The 17,217-nt window shown below is 45.9% G+C and overlaps 1 long non-coding RNA gene across 1 annotated transcript; it reads right to left on the bottom strand.

Moving 5' to 3' along the window:
- Positions 1-4,793: 4,793 nt before the first annotated feature.
- LOC123000516 (uncharacterized) lies at positions 4,794-16,316 on the bottom strand. The gene is made up of 4 exons (XR_008960170.1): positions 16,067-16,316; positions 7,917-8,112; positions 5,566-5,738; positions 4,794-5,254 (listed from the first exon to the last, which is right to left on the bottom strand). It is a non-coding gene; the product is annotated as an uncharacterized LOC123000516 (long non-coding RNA).
- Between the last annotated feature and the right edge of the window lie 901 nt (positions 16,317-17,217).

Genomic DNA, 17,217 nt, shown 5'->3' with positions numbered 1-17,217 from the left:
TTAGCTGAAAGAGCCCGGAAAGCTGAAGAATCCAAAATCCTACCTTCACGCCAGGTGCTCCCTGCGCTTTGGTTTTCTCAGTTCAAATTTAGAGCCCTAGAAACAAAAGGAAAAATGAACTATTGGGACCACGTCAAGATAAAAGGCTTCTTTTCACTACATCTGTATCTTTGGGGTAAATCCCTAGTAGTGCAATTGCTGGGTCGTAGGGCAGCTCTGTTCTTCACGTCCTGAGGAGCCTCCGTACTGTTTTCCAGTTCACAGCAGCGATGTCCACAGTAACCAAACTGTGGAAGGGGCTGACATGCCTTCAACAGGGGAATGGATGAAGATGTGGTCCATATATGCAGTGGAGTATTACTCAGCCATCGGAAAGGATGACTACTTACCATTTACATCGACGTGGATGGAACTGGAGGGGATTATGCTAAGGGAAGTAAGTCAAGCAGAGAAGGACAATTATATGCTTTCACTCATGTGGAATTTAAGAAACGAGGGAGAGGATCATAGGGGAAGAAATCAGAGTGGGAGACGAACCATGAGAAACTCTTGACTCTGGGAAACAAACTGAGGGCTGCGGAAAGGGAGGTGAGTGGGGGATGGGGTAGCGGGTGATGTGATGAGCACTGGGTGTTATACACAACCGATGAATCCTTGAACCCTACATCTGAAAGTAATGATGCACTCTGTTGGCTAATGGATATTAAATTTAGACCCTTAGAATTTCTTTATAAGTGAGTCCCACTTCAGTGTGTAAAACCAGTATCACTTTTGCTCTGTCCTGCTCCTTTTCAAATTTCCGTCTAAGTAGACACAGTATCAGATTAATGCTCTGTCTTCACCTCCTCGTAGCCCTCCCCCTCCCCCCAGCCAACTGCTCTCCAAGCCCACAAGTCCTATACATCTCTCAGACTGGTCCCCTTCTCCTGTTTAATCCACCCCTTTATTTACGAGCTAAATAGAGAAAATTAATACGACCCAGGCCCTGTCTTTAATGGTGTGGTTCTCAGGACAGTTCTTCTTCTTTCTGTATGAGTTCCACGTGTGACCACACTTACCTTAACATAAGCAGCACCTGTACTCCAGACACTGAGGTGCCTTCTCAGTCTTCAGCATCAGACACTTCGGCAATCGTGTCCTGAAAGACGTATCAGAAATTAATGTGAGGGGCGCCTGGTGGCTCAGTTAAGCATCTGCCTTCTGCTCGGGTCATGATCCCGGGATCCTGGGATCGAGTCCTGCGTCCAGGTCCCTGCTCAGTGGAGAGTCTGCTTCTCCCTCTGCCCCCTCTAAAAATAAAATCTTTTTAAAAAGTGTGACAATACTGCAGTGTTTTATTTTTGATTGATCTGATTACTGTAATATCCAGCAGTTGCCATGATGTAAATTCAGGAAGGTCATTCTGTCATTTGAAAACAATTGGAGTTTTAAACTTACGTTCTTGAGGAAACTTTTACAAATTAAATAATACTTATAGAAAATCCCTATTTTTCATCATTTGGTAAAATATTAACTTTCTTAGTGATTTCATCCATTTCCTGCGAGGATTGAACTCCATGAAGCATATAAAGCCCTCAAAACAGTTCTTTATACGTTTCAAGTTCTAGGCAGGGGTCACCTGTTATTTATTACCAGACAATATCACACAATATCATGATCACTATTCTCTCCCGGCTGCTGCAGAAACGTATTTCCTCATGAAATGCGCACGGGCCGCCGAAGAGCAGCCTCCCCTCAAGCACACAGACCAGCCCACGCCTGCGCGAACCCCGAACCCCCGCGCGCGCGCGCTCCTACCTGCGCGAACCCCGAACCCCCGCGCGCGCACGCTCCTCCTACCTGCGCGAACCCCGAACCCCCGCGCGCGCACGCTCCTCCTACCTGGTCCGAGCCGCTCGACGTGACGGCGTCGTCGTGTCTCACCAAGCCCTCGCCCCGGGCAGAGCAGCAGGGCTCCGCACTGGGGTAACGGGAGCGTGCTGGGATCCGCTCCAACGAGGGTGGACCAGACATCTCAACGCAGCCCTGGGTTTCAGTGAAGCTCCCGGACTGCTGGCTTCACGTCTTGAATTTGGGTGGAATGATCCCTTTAAATTGGCCGTAGAAGCTGCCAGAACGGCTGAGCTCAGCAGCTGACACAGGTAAAGCGCCGTGTTTGGCGCGCAGAGCCGCTCGTCCCTCCGGAGTGGGAGCTGAGGAGGAGGAATCTGGCAGCCGGCCGAGCGCGCAGACCCGGCCGAGCTTGGAACCTGGGCGGAGAGACCCCCGGAGGAGTAAACAGCGGGCGGCACCGGACTAAGGGCAGCGGACAGCACCTGACGGAGGAGACCGAGGGTCTTCCGGCAGAGGACACACTGGTCGCTGCAAGCCAGACCCCCTGGCACGTCTCTGCAGCCTGGGAGCACCGGCAGAGTCCCTCTGACGCCCCCCGCTGCCCTGTCTCCTCCCGGCCCCCTCGCAGCACAGCTCGGGGGAGTAAGAGCAGCCCCGGTCCGAACGGCCGACCGCTGCCTCCTGGAAAAAGGGGTTCTGGGACATCTGGCTTCAGCCCTGCGCCGCCGAGAGGGAGAGAGAACGTTGCTCCCACCCCAGCTTGTGATGAGAAAGAGCTGTACAAACCTCCGACTGCAGAGAGCTGGGGCTGCACTCTAGACAGCTAGCCCCAAACCGAAGGGGGCTCGCGGAGGGGAAGAAGGGGGTCCGCAGGCACTCACTGGGGCGCACCCCGGGGCGCCTGCTGCAGGAGCTCGGCTAGAACAGCGCACGAGCCTGTGACGGCAGAGCGCACAGACGGGCGGGGTGGTGGGAAAACCCTGGGGGGGGGGAGTGGAAAAATGACGTCTACACCGCCTTCAGGCTGCTTCTCCACAAAACGCACCAGACGCCCATCGCTCTCACGGAGGGAGCCCTAAGAACTGTCCTTCGTGGGACACCCTGGGGACGGACACAGCAGGCCTGCGGGAGGCGCGCCCGGTCGGAGAGGGAGTCTCGGAGACCCCAGTGTAGACGCGGTTGGGGACTCCCAGCTGCCTCTCACTGAGCGCCCCTCAGCAGCCCCTCCCCCTCCAGATGGCCCGGAGCCGGGTTAGCAGGGCCGAGGGGGACATGCGCTGCGGGAAGCCTCTCGCGCCAGGTTTCCAGGGGCGCCGCCTGTGGCCGGTGGACAGGCAGCCGCAGCGGCACCTGTGCTCGGCGAGAACAGGGACTGGGCTCCTGCGATGTTCGCTTCCTTTCGCTTTCCTTTGAACCGTAATGCTCCATCACAAGAAAAATCATCCCCTCCTTTCCTAGCTCAACTGAGGAAAAAGAAAACCCTTTAATCTTGGGGAAAGGGGCACCGCTACTGACCGGGGGCGTCGGTGCCCATCCCCCGCTCCACAAACACCGCCGGAATTCACCGCCAGCAGGTCTGTTAGAGAAAAACACGTTTCATGACGTGTGTTCAAGATGGTAAAGCAGGATTTCATCAGGAGCATCACGGGGGGGGGGGGGGGTCCACTGGATGGGAGTTCGCAGTGGGGGGAGACAGCGATCTGAACCCTGCTTCAACACGAGCAAGTGGGTATTTGCAGCGGGGGATGGGGGGCAGTAGGTGGAAATTACTGAGGGGAGAGACCTGCGGTAAGAGGGGGTCTGGCTACACCTACCAGATCAGATCCTTGTGGAAGGCAGGAAGGTCAATCAGACGTCACCTGGAAGATGGGGGGTAAGTACCCCATCAGGTATGGAGGTGAGCAGATATCCAGCATGCGGGTTCTTGCTGAATCTAGGTTTTACAAGGACGTGCACAGAAGGGTACAGGAGAAGGTTCAGGAACCTGAAAAGGTCAAGCAGAGAATCTTTGTCAGCCCCCCTCTTGTTCAAGGAAAAAAGATTCTTTCCTTTGAAAAATACAGCCCAGTTTCTCATTCGGTTGTCTTCCTAAGGACCAGCTGAACTTGGACTTGGTAGAGACGCTATTTGCGGGATGATACTAACAGGCGTTGTTAAAGAGGGGAGTTTTTAGGACCATAAAAGATGAACAGAAACCGAGTTTCTGAGTCCACAGGGCAGCCAGTGAGATTTGTAAACAAGCGTGACACATCTTCAAATGTGCAGCGGGGAGGGCAGTGGCCATCTGAAGAATGTTCCTGGTTTGCGCTTAGAGTGTCTCTTGATGGCGTCAGGCACCAGATGAACTTTCTGAGCGGCTCATACAGTGAGCAGCAGGAAGCCTGCCAGGTGTCACTGTGGTCCTAAGTTTCCTTTTACGTTTATATTAAGTTGTTTACCTTCAGCTTCAGGAAAAGAACAGCTTTTGTTCTCATGATTGTAAGACAAAAAGGAAAAAGAGACCTTAAAAAGTCAGACCTGAAAAACAGGGTCTCAGCTCTGGTTTGGCCTGAAAAGTGCATTAGTTCTCAGGACAGAGTTGCAGCTGGATATTGGGGAAAACTCGAACTCGAGATTCCGTAAGGACTGGCAGAATGCTCCAGACAGAACCCACAGGCAGGCATTACTGCTTTCCATTAAAACAAAAAACAAAAAACGACAAAGCAAAAAAACCCAAACCAAACACAACAAAACCTCTCTACGAATACTCATTTCCATCAAAGATAATCAATGTTCGTCTACTTTGTTTGCAAAATCAGCCTGATTTCAGAAAACTGATTATTTACATAAGTGCAGCAAGAAGAGTGATCAGATAGGGCTTTTTTTTTTTTTTTTTGGAGTTTGCTCTGCTGCAAGTTTTCATAGCAATCTCAGATTGGATATTTGTTTTTTAAGATTTTATTCATCTGAGAGAGAGAAAAGAGAGAGAGAAAGCAGAGTAGGGGGAGGGGCAGAGGGAGAAGCTTGCTCCCCGCTGAGCAGGGATCCTGACCCAATCCCAGGACCCTGGGATCATGACTGAGCAAAGGCAGACGCCTAATCGACTGAGCCACCCAGGTGCCCCTCAGATTGGATTTTTAAAAGCCTCTCGAGGCCGGGAAGCCAAGCCGAGAATCTGCCATGGGGCCTTACCTGCAACACCTATAGATTGGGGTGAACTCCCCTCTTCTCAAGGTCTCCAGATATCCCGAGGTTCCTTACTGACCCGTAAGGCGGGGAGCCCCATACACCGGGCAGAGGCTGGTTTCTCCAAGCAGGACTTTGATCCTTAAAGTCCGCTTTGGTTCCTTCTAGTTGTCTGGCCGTATCGGGCTCAATGCACGTCATCCTCAAACATGAAACTCCAGTCACGGCCTCGGGGCTTTAACCAACTGGTCTCCAACTGTGTCCGGTTCCAAGGAGAAGAGAAGAGATTTTTATTGAACTTACGCAAATAACTATGTTGCCATGAAAATTAGAACACGCACTCACAGTTTCCAAATTCTGGGGGGATCAGGTAGGGAGAAAAGATAAATTACTCAGTGTAAACAGATGTGACGCATTTATCAAACTGCTCTAAGTTATAGATAGCTTAAAAGAGAAGTTTTTTTTTTAAAATCTGGAAATCAAAACAGGAAATAACCAACAGTGCTTCAAACAGAAAGTCATAAAAGTCATAATCATCCTCATCCGTCCCATGGAACGGAATCCTACCTGCTCGATCTGGGGTTAGCAGTTATTTTGAATCCGTCGGCTTCCTCGTTAGTTCCGCGAGTTCTCAGTCCCCTGGCTGGGTCTCGAAGTTGTTCAAGCGATGCCAGCACGGAGCCTACTTTCCTGGAACCAGCTGGAACCATGCTTTCGGAAAAGAATCCGAGTAAAACAATCTGTGGAAGACAGAAGATGCAAATGGCCAAGATGGAAGATCCAAAGAGAGTTCGTCTGACGAGGAGACTTAGCTGTTTCTGTGACGTACAGCAGTTTAACGTCGTGCCCCCCAAGCCTCATCAGCTGAACACATCTCTTTGACGGGGCGAGGGACACAAATCCTTCGAGCCTTGGTGGGAGTTTTCCACTCGCTTATCCAACTCACACTTGCCTGGAGTCAGCCCCCATGCGAGTCCTTTCCAAATCACCCCACAGCACACACCCGCTCCTGGTGGTCGAGCCTCCGCTCCCGCTGACACTCGGTGCCAGCGGCTGACTGCAGGCCCAGGGGACAGTTGGCCCTGTCTGAGGACACTTTCAGCTGTCACAACCGGAGGAAGGGTTGCCGCTACTGGCATCTGGCGGGTAAGAGGCAGGGGTGCTGCTCAACGCCCCACAAGGCACGTCCTCCCACAACAAAGAAAGATCTTGTCACGAGGGTCAATCTACTGACGCTGAGAACCTTGATCTAGATCCCAGGTGAAAGCCGAGAGCCTCTTCATAACGGACCCCCAAATTCGCGGACCTATTCCCCAAGCCCGGATCTAGCTCAGGAAACTACAGTCCAGTGGTTTCTTTTTGCCTTTGCGGTGCCAAGCCCCGAAACCAGAACGTTCAGAAGTGCAGGAATGGGCTTTGCAGAGAGACCGACCACAGTGCCTGACACGGACGCTTGTCCACAGGGTCAAGCCTGGATTCCTCCGTACGGAGGAGACAGATCTCTCCAGGCATCCGCAGCTTGCAGACAATCAATTCACCTTCTGGTCTTCGGGGCCCTGACAACGCATAGAGACCTTGTCCCCCATCCTAGAGACCCTTGTCTCGACCACTTCCAGGACGACCCGGCACTAGACGAGCACACGCTGTTTTCTACTGAGCACCGTGGGCTCCCGGATTTCCTCTGCTGTGACCTCCCGTCTGCAGCCCCAGTGATGGTGGAGGAGGCTTTTCCCAAACCGTATCAGCTGTAAACGTACGTAGCGGTTGAGAGCAGATACGACTTTGAATCTGCCTCTCTCCCTACCCTGGCGAGCGGGACAGCTGACAGACGAGGTCAGTTCTGGTTTTGCCTGAAAAGTACATTGAAGTTCTCAGGACAGGACTGGAATTTTCCCAATGCATCACTCCATAACGACAGGCCTTGGACACGTGACCTACTCTCTGTGCTTCAATTTTGTCAGTCTTAACATGGGAACACATCACGTACCTCATTCATCGGTGAGTTTCCATACATAGTAGGTCCATAAAAACATCCTGTGCTCCCCCCACCAGCTGGTTTTACTGAAAGCACCACGGTGGGGGGAAGCTTTGAACCCACACAGGGGAGCCTGACTTCCTGTCCCTTGAACGTGCTGCACATTCTTGGACGGGATATTTAACTCGGCTTAGCCTCAACCTCATTGTCAATGAGCTGCTCGTAATATTTCTTCCTTGAGATGCTGTAATATACCTTTGATTCCATTATGTGATATGTGCACACAGCTTTAAAATAATCTCACATTTTAAAAATCAGTAATGAAGGGAGGGAAAACTGGGAAGAAATCAGAGAGGGAGACAAACCATGAGAGACTCCGGACTCCGGGAAACAAACGGAGGTTACAGAAGGGAGGGGGTGGGGGTGGGGTAGCCGGGCGGTGGGTAGTAAGGAGGGCACGTGTTGTGGTGAGCACTGGGTGTCATTTGTAACTAATGGATCACTGAACACTACCTCACAAACCAATGATGTATTATATGGTGCCAACTGAGCACAGTAAAAAAATCAGTAATGAAACAGCAGACTTGAACACTACAGACCGAATGGACCTAACAAATCTAGAGCTTTTTTAAAACTTTAAATTAGCCAACATATAGCACGTTAGTTTCAGATGTAAAGCTCGATAATTCCTTAGTTGTAACACTCAGCGCTCATCACATCACGTGCCCTCCTTAAAGCCCATCACCCAGTCACCCCATCCTCCCACCCACCTCCCCCCAGCAACCCTCGGTTTGTTCCCCATAGTTAAGAGTTTCTCATTCGTCTCCTTCTCTGATGACTTTCCATTCAGTTTTCCCTCCTTCCCCCATGGTCCTCTGCGCTGTTTCTTATATTCCACATATGACTGAAACCATATGACAATTGTTTTTTCTGCTCGACTTACTTTGCTCAGGATGCCCTCCAGTTCCATCCACACTGATGTAAATGATAAGTATACACCCTTTCTGATGGCTGAGTAATATTCCATTGTCTATATGTACCACACCTTCTCTATCCGTTCATCTGTCGGCGGACATCTCAGTTCTTTCCACAGCAATGTCGCAAGATATAAAATCGATGCACAGAGATCACGTGCATTTCTATACAACAAGGAGACAGAAGAAAGAGAAATTAAGGAGTCTATCTCACAATAACTGCACCAAAAACCTTTAGATACCTAGGTATAGACCTAATCCAAGAGGTAAAGGATCTGTATTCTAGAAACTACAGAACATTTATGAAAGAAATTGAGGAAGATACAAAAAAATGGAAAAACATCCCATGGTCGTGGATTGGAAAAATAAACATCGTTAAAATGTCTATGCTGCCCAGAGCAATCTACACATTCAATGCGATCCCTCTCAAAATACCATCAACGTTCTTCACAGAGCTGGAACATACAATCCTAAAGTTTGTATGGAACCAGAGAAGACCCTGAATAGCCAGAAGAACGTTGAAAAAGAAAACCAAAGTTGGTGGCATCACAATGCTGGACTTCAAGCTACATTACAAAGCTGTCAGCATCAAGACAGACACACAGATCAATGGAACAGAACAGGGTGAAGAGCTTTCTACCCAACAGCAACAGAGTACATATTCTTTCCAAGTGCACATGGAACAGTCTCCAGGATAGAGCACATCTTAGGTCAGAAAGCAGGTCTTACATTTGAGATCAAACTCAGGGTGCCTGGGCAGCTCAGGTCATGATATCGTGGGTCATGGGCCTGAGCCCCACATCACGTTCCACGCGCAGTGGGGAGTCTGCTTCACATTCTCCCTCCCTTTCCCCACGTGTGTGTCCTGTCTCTCAAATAAATAAATCTTTAAGATCAAGACCACGCCGAGTACTTTCTCAGGCACAATGGTGTGGAAGTGCTGAATCACTGTATTGTGCACCTGAAGCTAACATGACACTACAGGCTAACTGGATCTTAATAAAAACTCTAAAACAAACAAACCGGCAGTCAATAACAGGAGAAACACTGGAAAATTCACAAACGAACGGAAACTAAACAACAGCCTCTTGAACAATCATTGAACCAAAGAGGAAATCAAAAGGGAATTAAAAAATATCGTTGGACAAATAAAAATTTATGAATGCAGCAAAACTAGCACTAAGAAGGGTGCCTGGCTGTCTCAGTCAGTGGAGTGTACAACCCGTGATCTCGGGGTCGTGAGTTTGAGCCCCATGCTGGGTATAGAGGTTACTTAAAAATAAAATCTTTAAGAAAGTAGCACTAAGAAGTTTATAGTGATAAACGCCTACATTAAAAGAGAAGAAAATTATAAAATAAACTAACTTTACACTTCAAGAAACTAGAAAGAGTAGAACTAAGCTCAAAGTTAACAGGAGGGAAATTAAAATCAGACCAGAAATAAAATAGAGAACAGGAAAACAATAGAAAAAAAAACCGCACAAAACTGAGAACTGTGTTTTTTTAAAATGATAAACCCTTCAACTAAGAAAATGAGAGAAGACTCAAAATCAGAAATGAAAAAGGAGAGGGGCGCCTGGGTGGCTCAGGTGGTTATGTGTCAGCCTTCAGCTCAGGTCGTGATCCCAGAGTCCAGTGATCAAGCCCCATGTCGGGCTCTCTGCTCAGTGAGGAGCCTGCTTCTCCCTCTCCCTCTGCATCTCCCCCTGCTTGTGCTCTCTCTAATAAATAAATATTTTTTTTAAAAAAAGAAATGAACAAGGAAGGAGACATTGCAACAGATGCTTCAGATATAAAAAGGATCCTAAGAGACTATTGTGAGGAATTATTTGCCAACTAAGTGGATAACGTAGAAGAAATGGATAAATTCCTAAAAACATAACCTACCAAGACTGACTCAAGAAAGAAACAGAATGTCTCAAGAGTCCAACAACCAATAAAGAGATTGAATCAGTAATTGAAACTTCCCAACAAAGAGAATCCCAGGGCCAAATGGCTTCATGGGTGAATTCTACCAAAGCTTCACAGAATCAATACCAGTCTTTCTTACCCACATCCAAAACACAGAAGAGGAAATACTCTGATACTCATTTCATGATGCCAGCATCACCCTGGTACCAAAGCCAATAGAGACGCTGCAAGCTAAAAAGCTTGAAGCCGGTATCTCTAATGGCTACAAATGCAAGAATCCTCAATACTGAAAACCTAAATCTAATAGCATGTTGAAAGGATTACATGCCATAACCAAGTGGGACTGAACCCTGGGATGCAAGGATGGTTCAAGAGGAACCAATCACTGTGATGAACCACATTAACAAAATTAAAGATTCAAACAGCATATGATCATCTCCATAGATGCAGAAAAAGCACTTCACGAATATTTGACATCCGTTAATGATAAAAACACTCAAAAGTTCAATCAAAGACATATATTAAAAGCCCACAGCTAACATCATAACCAGCGGTTACCAAAATATTTTCCACTAGTTCTGGTACAGGCAAAAATGCACACCCTCACCACTTCTATTCGACACAGTCCTGGAAGTCCTAGACAGAGCAATTGGACAAGAAAAAGAAAAGGCATCCGTTTTGGAAAACAAGAAGTAAAATTATGTTTGCAGATGATAAGATCATACATATGGGAAACTCCAAAGACTCAAAACCTGTTAAAACTAATAAGCGAATTCAATACAATTGCATGATACAAAACCAACATACAACAATCAGTTTCAGTTCTATATACGATGAACTCTCCCAAAGGAAATTAACACAACAACCCCATTCACCCTAGTGAGAAAAAAAGAATACTTAGGAATAAAATTAATCAGGAAGTGAATGATTTATAACACTGAAAATTATAAAACACTTAAGAAGGTAACTGGAAAGACAATTCTATGTTCATTTTTTGGAAGAATATTGTTAATTTCCATACTACCCAATGTGATCGAAGATCCCCTGTAAACGGTAAAACAAACAACACAAAACACTCAATGGCATTCTTTACAGAAATAGAAAAAAGAATCCTAAAATTTGTGTGGAACTACAAAAGACCCTGAATAACCCAAGCTATCAATAAAAAATAAAGCTGGAGGCATCACACTTCATTTCAAAACATATTACAAAGCTACTACAATTAAAACAGTATGGTACAGACATTAAAACAGACCTATGAGACCAATGGAACAGAATAGAGAGCCCAGAAAATAAAGCCACACATTTACAGTCAACTGATTTTCCACAAGAGTGCCAGGAACACACAGTAGAGAAAGGGTTGTCTCCTCAATAAATGGTGATGGAAAAATGGAAAAATGAAATTGGGAGAAGGAAGGGAAGAATGAAGGGGGCATAAACAGAAGGGGGAATGAACCATGAGAGACTATGGACTCTGGGAAACAAACTGAGAGCTTCGGGGGGGGGGGGAATGGGATAGACTGGTGATGAGTAGTAAGGAAGGCACGTATTGAATGGTGCACTGGGTGTTATATGCAAGTGATGAATCATGGAATTTTATATCAAAAAATTAGGATATACAGTATGGTGACTAACATAATAAAAAATTATTATACCCAATCTACACTTTCAATGCTATCCTGATCAAAATACCAATGACATTTTTCAAAGAACTGGAACAAATAGTCCTTAAATTTGTGTGGAACCAGAAAAGGCCCCGAATCGCCACGGAATTGTTGAAAAGGAAAAACAAAGCTGGGGGCATCACAATGCCGGATTTCGAGCTGTACTACAAAGCTGTGATCACAAAGACAGCATGGTACTGGCACAAAAACAGATACATAGACCAATGGAACAGAATAGAGAACCCAGAAATGGACCCTCGGCTCTTTGGGCAACTAATCTTTGATAAAGCAGGAAAAAACATCCGGTGGAAAAAAGACAGTCTCTTCAATAAATGGTGCTGGGAAAATTGGACAGCTCCATGCAAAAGAATGAAACTTGACCACTCTCTCACACCATACACAATGATAAACTCCAAATGGATGAAAGACCTCGATGTGAGACAGGAATCCATCAAAATCCTAGAGGAGAACATAGGCAAAAACCTCTACGACATCGGCCACAGCAACCTTTTTCATGACACATCTCCAAAGGCAAGAGAAACAAAAGATAAAATGAACTTGTGGGACTTCATCAAGATAAAAAGCTTCTGCACAGCCAAGGAAACAGTCAAAAGAACTAAGAGGCAGCCCACCAAATGGGAGAATATATTTGCAAATGACACTACAGATAAAAGACTGGTATCCAAGATCTACAAAGAACTTCTCAAACTCAATACATGAGAAACAAATAAATCATAAAATGGGCAGAAGATATGAACAGACACTTTTCCAATGAAGACATACGAATGGCTAACAGACACATGAAAAAATGTTCAAAATCATTAGCCATCAGGGAAATTCAATTCAAAACCACACTAAGATACCACCATACGCCAGTTAGAATGGCAAAAATGGACAAGGGAAGAAACAACAATTGTTGGAGAGGATGTGGAGAAAGGGGATCCCTCCTACATTGTTGGTGGGAATGCAAGTTGGTACAGCCACTCTGGAAAACAGTGTGGAGGTCCCTTAAAAAGTTAAAAATTGAGCTACCCTATGATCCAGCCATTGCACTACTGGGTATTTACCCCAAAGATACAGACGTAGTGAAGAGAAGGGCCATATGCGCCCCAATGTTCATAGCAGCAATGTCCACAATAGCTAAATCGTGGAAGGAGCCAAGATGCCCTTCAACAGATGACTGGATTAAGAAGATGTGGTCCATATATACAATGGAATATTACTCAGCTATCAGAAAGAACAATTTCTCAACATTTGCTGCAACATGGACGGCACTTGGGGAGATAATACTAAGTGAAATAAGTCAAGCAAAGACAATTATCATATGGTTTCTCTCATCTATGGAACATAAGAACTAGGAAGATCGGTAGGAGAAGAAAGGGATAAAGAAAGGGGGGGTAATCAGAAGGGGGAATGAAGCATGAGAGACTATGGACTCTGAGAAACAAACTGAGGGTTTCAGAGGGGAGGGGGGTGGGGAAATGGGATAGGCTGGTGATGGGTAGTAAGGAGGGCACATACTGCATGGTGCACTGGGTGTTATACACAACTAATGAATCATCGAGCTTTACGTCGGAAACCAGGGATGTACTGTATGGTGACTAACATAATCTAATAAAAAAATATTATTAAAAAATCTGCATAAAAAAGAAAATTAAAAAACTATTATAAAAAATTAAAAAAATAAATTGGACTCTTATCTCAAACCACATACAAAAATCAACTCAAAATGGTTTAAAGATTTAAATTTATGACCTGAAACTGTAGAATTACTAGAAAAGAACGTAGGGGATAAAACCTCCCTGACACTGGTCTTGGCAATGATTTTTTGGTTATGACACCAAAAGCACAGGCAACGAAAGGAAAACTAGACAATCGGAGAGCACCAAACTCAACAAGCTTTTGCACAGCTGAGGAAACAATCAATAGAGTGAAAAGGCAAACTGCAGAATGGAAGAAAATATTTGCAGACCATGTATTTGATAAAGGGTTAATATCCAAAATAGATATGAGGAACTCCACAACTCAGTAGCAAAAAACAACCCAAATAAACCAATTTAAAAATGGGCAAAGGACCCGAATAGACATTTCTCAAAAAATGACACACAAATGTCCAGCAGGCACATGAAGACGTGCCGACATCACTAATCCCCAGGGAAATGCGAACGGAAACTATAACGCGCTATCACCGCGCACCTGTCTGAATGACTAGAATCAGAAGGACAACAGGCATTGGCAAGGATTTTATGGATGTAAGTCTAAAAGCACAAGCAACGAGAGCAAAACAAGTGAGAATTCATCAAACTAAAAAGTTTCTGCGAGCAAATGAAACCAATAACAAAATGAAAAGGCAACATTCAGAATGGGAAAGAATACTTGGAAAGGGGTTAAAATCCAAAATATATAACGTTCTCATACAATTTAGTAGGAAGATAGAGAATCCAGTTTAAAAATGAGCAAAGGACCTGAACGGTCATTTTTCCAAAGAAGATATTCAAATGTCCAACAAGTACGCAGAAAGGTGCTCGACATCACATCATCGGGGAAACGCAAATCAAAACCACACCTTTAGAACGGCTATCATCAAAAAGACAAAATAACAAGTGCTGGAGAGGATGTGGAGAAAAAGAAACGTTGTACACCGTTGGTGGAAATGTGATATGGTACAGCCGTATGGAAAACAGCATGGAGGTGCCTCTAAAAATTGAAAATACAACTACCACATGCTCCAGCACCTCTACTTCTGGGAATATACCCAAAGGAAATGAAATTAGCATCTCAGATATCCGCATCTCGTGCTCACCGCGGCATTATTTACAGTAGCCAAGACATGGAAACCACCCAGGTGTCCGTCGGTGGATGAATGGATTAAGAGGATGTGGTAGATCTCTCTCTCTCTCTCTCTCATATCGAACTATTATTCAGCCATAAAAAAAAGAAGAGAATCCTGCCAGTTGTGACTACACAGACCTTGAGCTCATTAAGCGAAGTGAGATAAATCCGACAGAGGAAGGCAAATACAGCATCATCTCACTCACGTGAAATCTAGGAAACCTGAGCTCACGGCAAGAGAGTAGCTCGGTGGTGGCCGGGATGGTGGGTGGAGACAGGGGTGAAGGTGGTCAAGGAGCAGCGACTTCCAGTCATAGGATAAGTTCTGGGGGATGTGACACCACATAGGACTACAGTTGCCAATACTGATTGTGTACTTGAAATTTAAAGGTTCTCACCACATCTACACACAAACTGTAACTGTGATGATGGATGTGTTAACTGATCGTGGTAATGATTTCACCATCTGTGCACACAGGAAGTCATTACATCATAGACCTTAAACTTATATAATGTGATATGTAAATTATATCTCAATCTGGGAAAAATAATCTTGAGCCAATGAAAGCAAAAAGAAAACAAGGCAGGTAGAAATGGAAAGACTGGTGATGGGTAGTAAGGAGGGCACATATTGCGTGGTGCACTGGGTGTTATACGCAACTAATGAACCATCGAACTTTACGTCAGAAACCAGGGATGTACTGTATGGTGACTAACATCATATAATACAAAAACATTAAAAAAAAAGAAATGGAACGCTAAACATTGTTACAAGTTTCTAGATATTGGACAAAATGTGAATGGAAATTGCGATCGGCAGCCCCTAAGATGGCGTTCCATGATCTCTACCTGTGACAGTCACACCCTTGAGTGTACGTGGCACTTGTGATTTGCTCCGAGGCAAAATGATGAGATGCCACTTTCTTGAGGAGTTTACATAAGGCTGTTACTTCTGCCTTGCTGACAAATTCTAGTGCCTTGCAGAATTTGATGAAGGAAGCTGCCATCTTTGAGAGACCCACATGGCAAGGAATTAGGGCCACTTCCTGCCAAGAGCCCAGCCCACTAGTTTCTAAAATCCTCAGCCCAACAGAACCCAACAGGACTGAGCTTTGCCAACAACCACGTAAGCTTCAAAGCAGATTCTTTCCCAGCTGAGCCTTCAGATAGGACCCCAAACCGTGGATGGCATGTTGACTGCAGCCTTGCGAGAGACCCTGAAAATGACCAGATAATTTGTGGCTCGTCTCTTCACCCACATAAACTGAGCTAACAAATGTGTGCTGTTGGAACCCTACGTTGTGGTACTTGGTCATGGAGCAGTAGTTACCTGATACAGAAGGGAAGAGAATCTTTGCTTTATAAGAATAAATGGAATGACCCAGGATTTGGAGTTACACAATGACAGGCTGTGAATTGACCTTTGTTCCTTTGCTACTAATGAAAGGCGTGTCCAAATAGAAGGTAGGAGGAAAGAAAATACTTATACACTAGATAATTTTTATCCCTTCTTCTGTGTCAGGCATGACACAGGTATACCAGTTGTCAGTTTTTACTTAGCACTGACGAGGTCCTCTGCTGGGAAGAATCACTGTGTTGACTCGTACTTGTTAGATATTTAAAGCTAGAAAGGATTTATCATCATTTCATTTGTCTAGACCATCTTAACGTGAAATTGTCGTCACCACCAAGAAAAACGGCATCCAGCTTACCCAACTGCCTGAAGTCTACAATCTGGGGTCCCAGGCTCTCAGGAAGCTGCACAGTTCCTTCATCACCCAGCTGATTTCCAAGCAGATGGAGATTTTTCAATGTTTTTCTGCTGACAAGAACCAAGGCAAGAAACTCACAGCAGACGCTGGTAAACAGACGCTCTCCGAGCCTGTAACAGAGAGACGCGCAGGGAGGTCGGACCTAATCCTTGGGGAGGTGCGGCAGACAGAGTATTTGGGTGCTTACCAAACAGCTCCCTCACAGGTTCTCCACAAATGAATTTACCAACCAACAGAGCAGCATGTCGAATACCAGCCCGTTATGTCGGGGTTTTCATCCTCCAGCCCACTTTCTTGTATGCTGCTCCCTTCTTCAGCTTTCCTGAACTCCCCCCGGGGAGCTTTCCCACCGGGTACCTGCCCACGCTCTCTGGCTTGCAGCTGGGGTGCTTCAAAGCATCAGCCGCAGCTCCCTTCCCACATGCCCTGCATCACTGCTCGCAGCCCCAGGCCCTCAGGTTTGGATGACCAGTCACAGCCGATGCGGTATCTCGAGACATCGCTGGCAAAACTACCAGACAGCCTGAGAGAAAACATGAGCTACAATCACGATCACCTGACTCAAAGGTTTTATACCGTGAAGTGTGTTTCTGGACCTGTCTCATGGTGTCCATGAAGAAGGGACTCATTCTGGGAACGATAGTGTTGGTATTTATAAATACCAGACACAATTCAGAGCCCTGAGTGCATATAAACCCACACAGTGGTCACAGTGCTCTTATCGTCCTGGTTTTACAAACAGGGAACCCGGGGCGCCTGGGTAGCGCAGTCGTTAAAGCGTCTGCCTTCGGCTCAGGGCGTGATCCCGGCGTTCTGGGATCGAGTCCCACATCGGGCTCCTCTGCTGGGAGCCTGCTTCTTCCTCTCCCACTCCCCCTGCCTGTATTCCCTCTCTCGCTGGCTGTCTCTATCTCTGTCAAATAAATAAATAAAATCTTTAAAAAAAAAAAAAAACAACAACAAACAGGGAACCCGAGGCAAGAACATTTACAAGCATTTTTGTCCAAAGACACATAACTGGATGCAGATTTTTCTTTTCTTTTTTTTTTTTTTTTTAAGATTTTATTTATTTATTTGACAGAGAGACAGCC

Source organism: Ursus arctos, unplaced genomic scaffold, assembly GCF_023065955.2.
Source record: "Ursus arctos isolate Adak ecotype North America unplaced genomic scaffold, UrsArc2.0 scaffold_19, whole genome shotgun sequence".
Lineage (NCBI taxonomy): Eukaryota > Metazoa > Chordata > Mammalia > Carnivora > Ursidae > Ursus > Ursus arctos.
The sequence above is the reverse complement of the archived record's forward strand: the minus strand, read 5'-3'. Positions and strand labels throughout refer to the sequence as shown.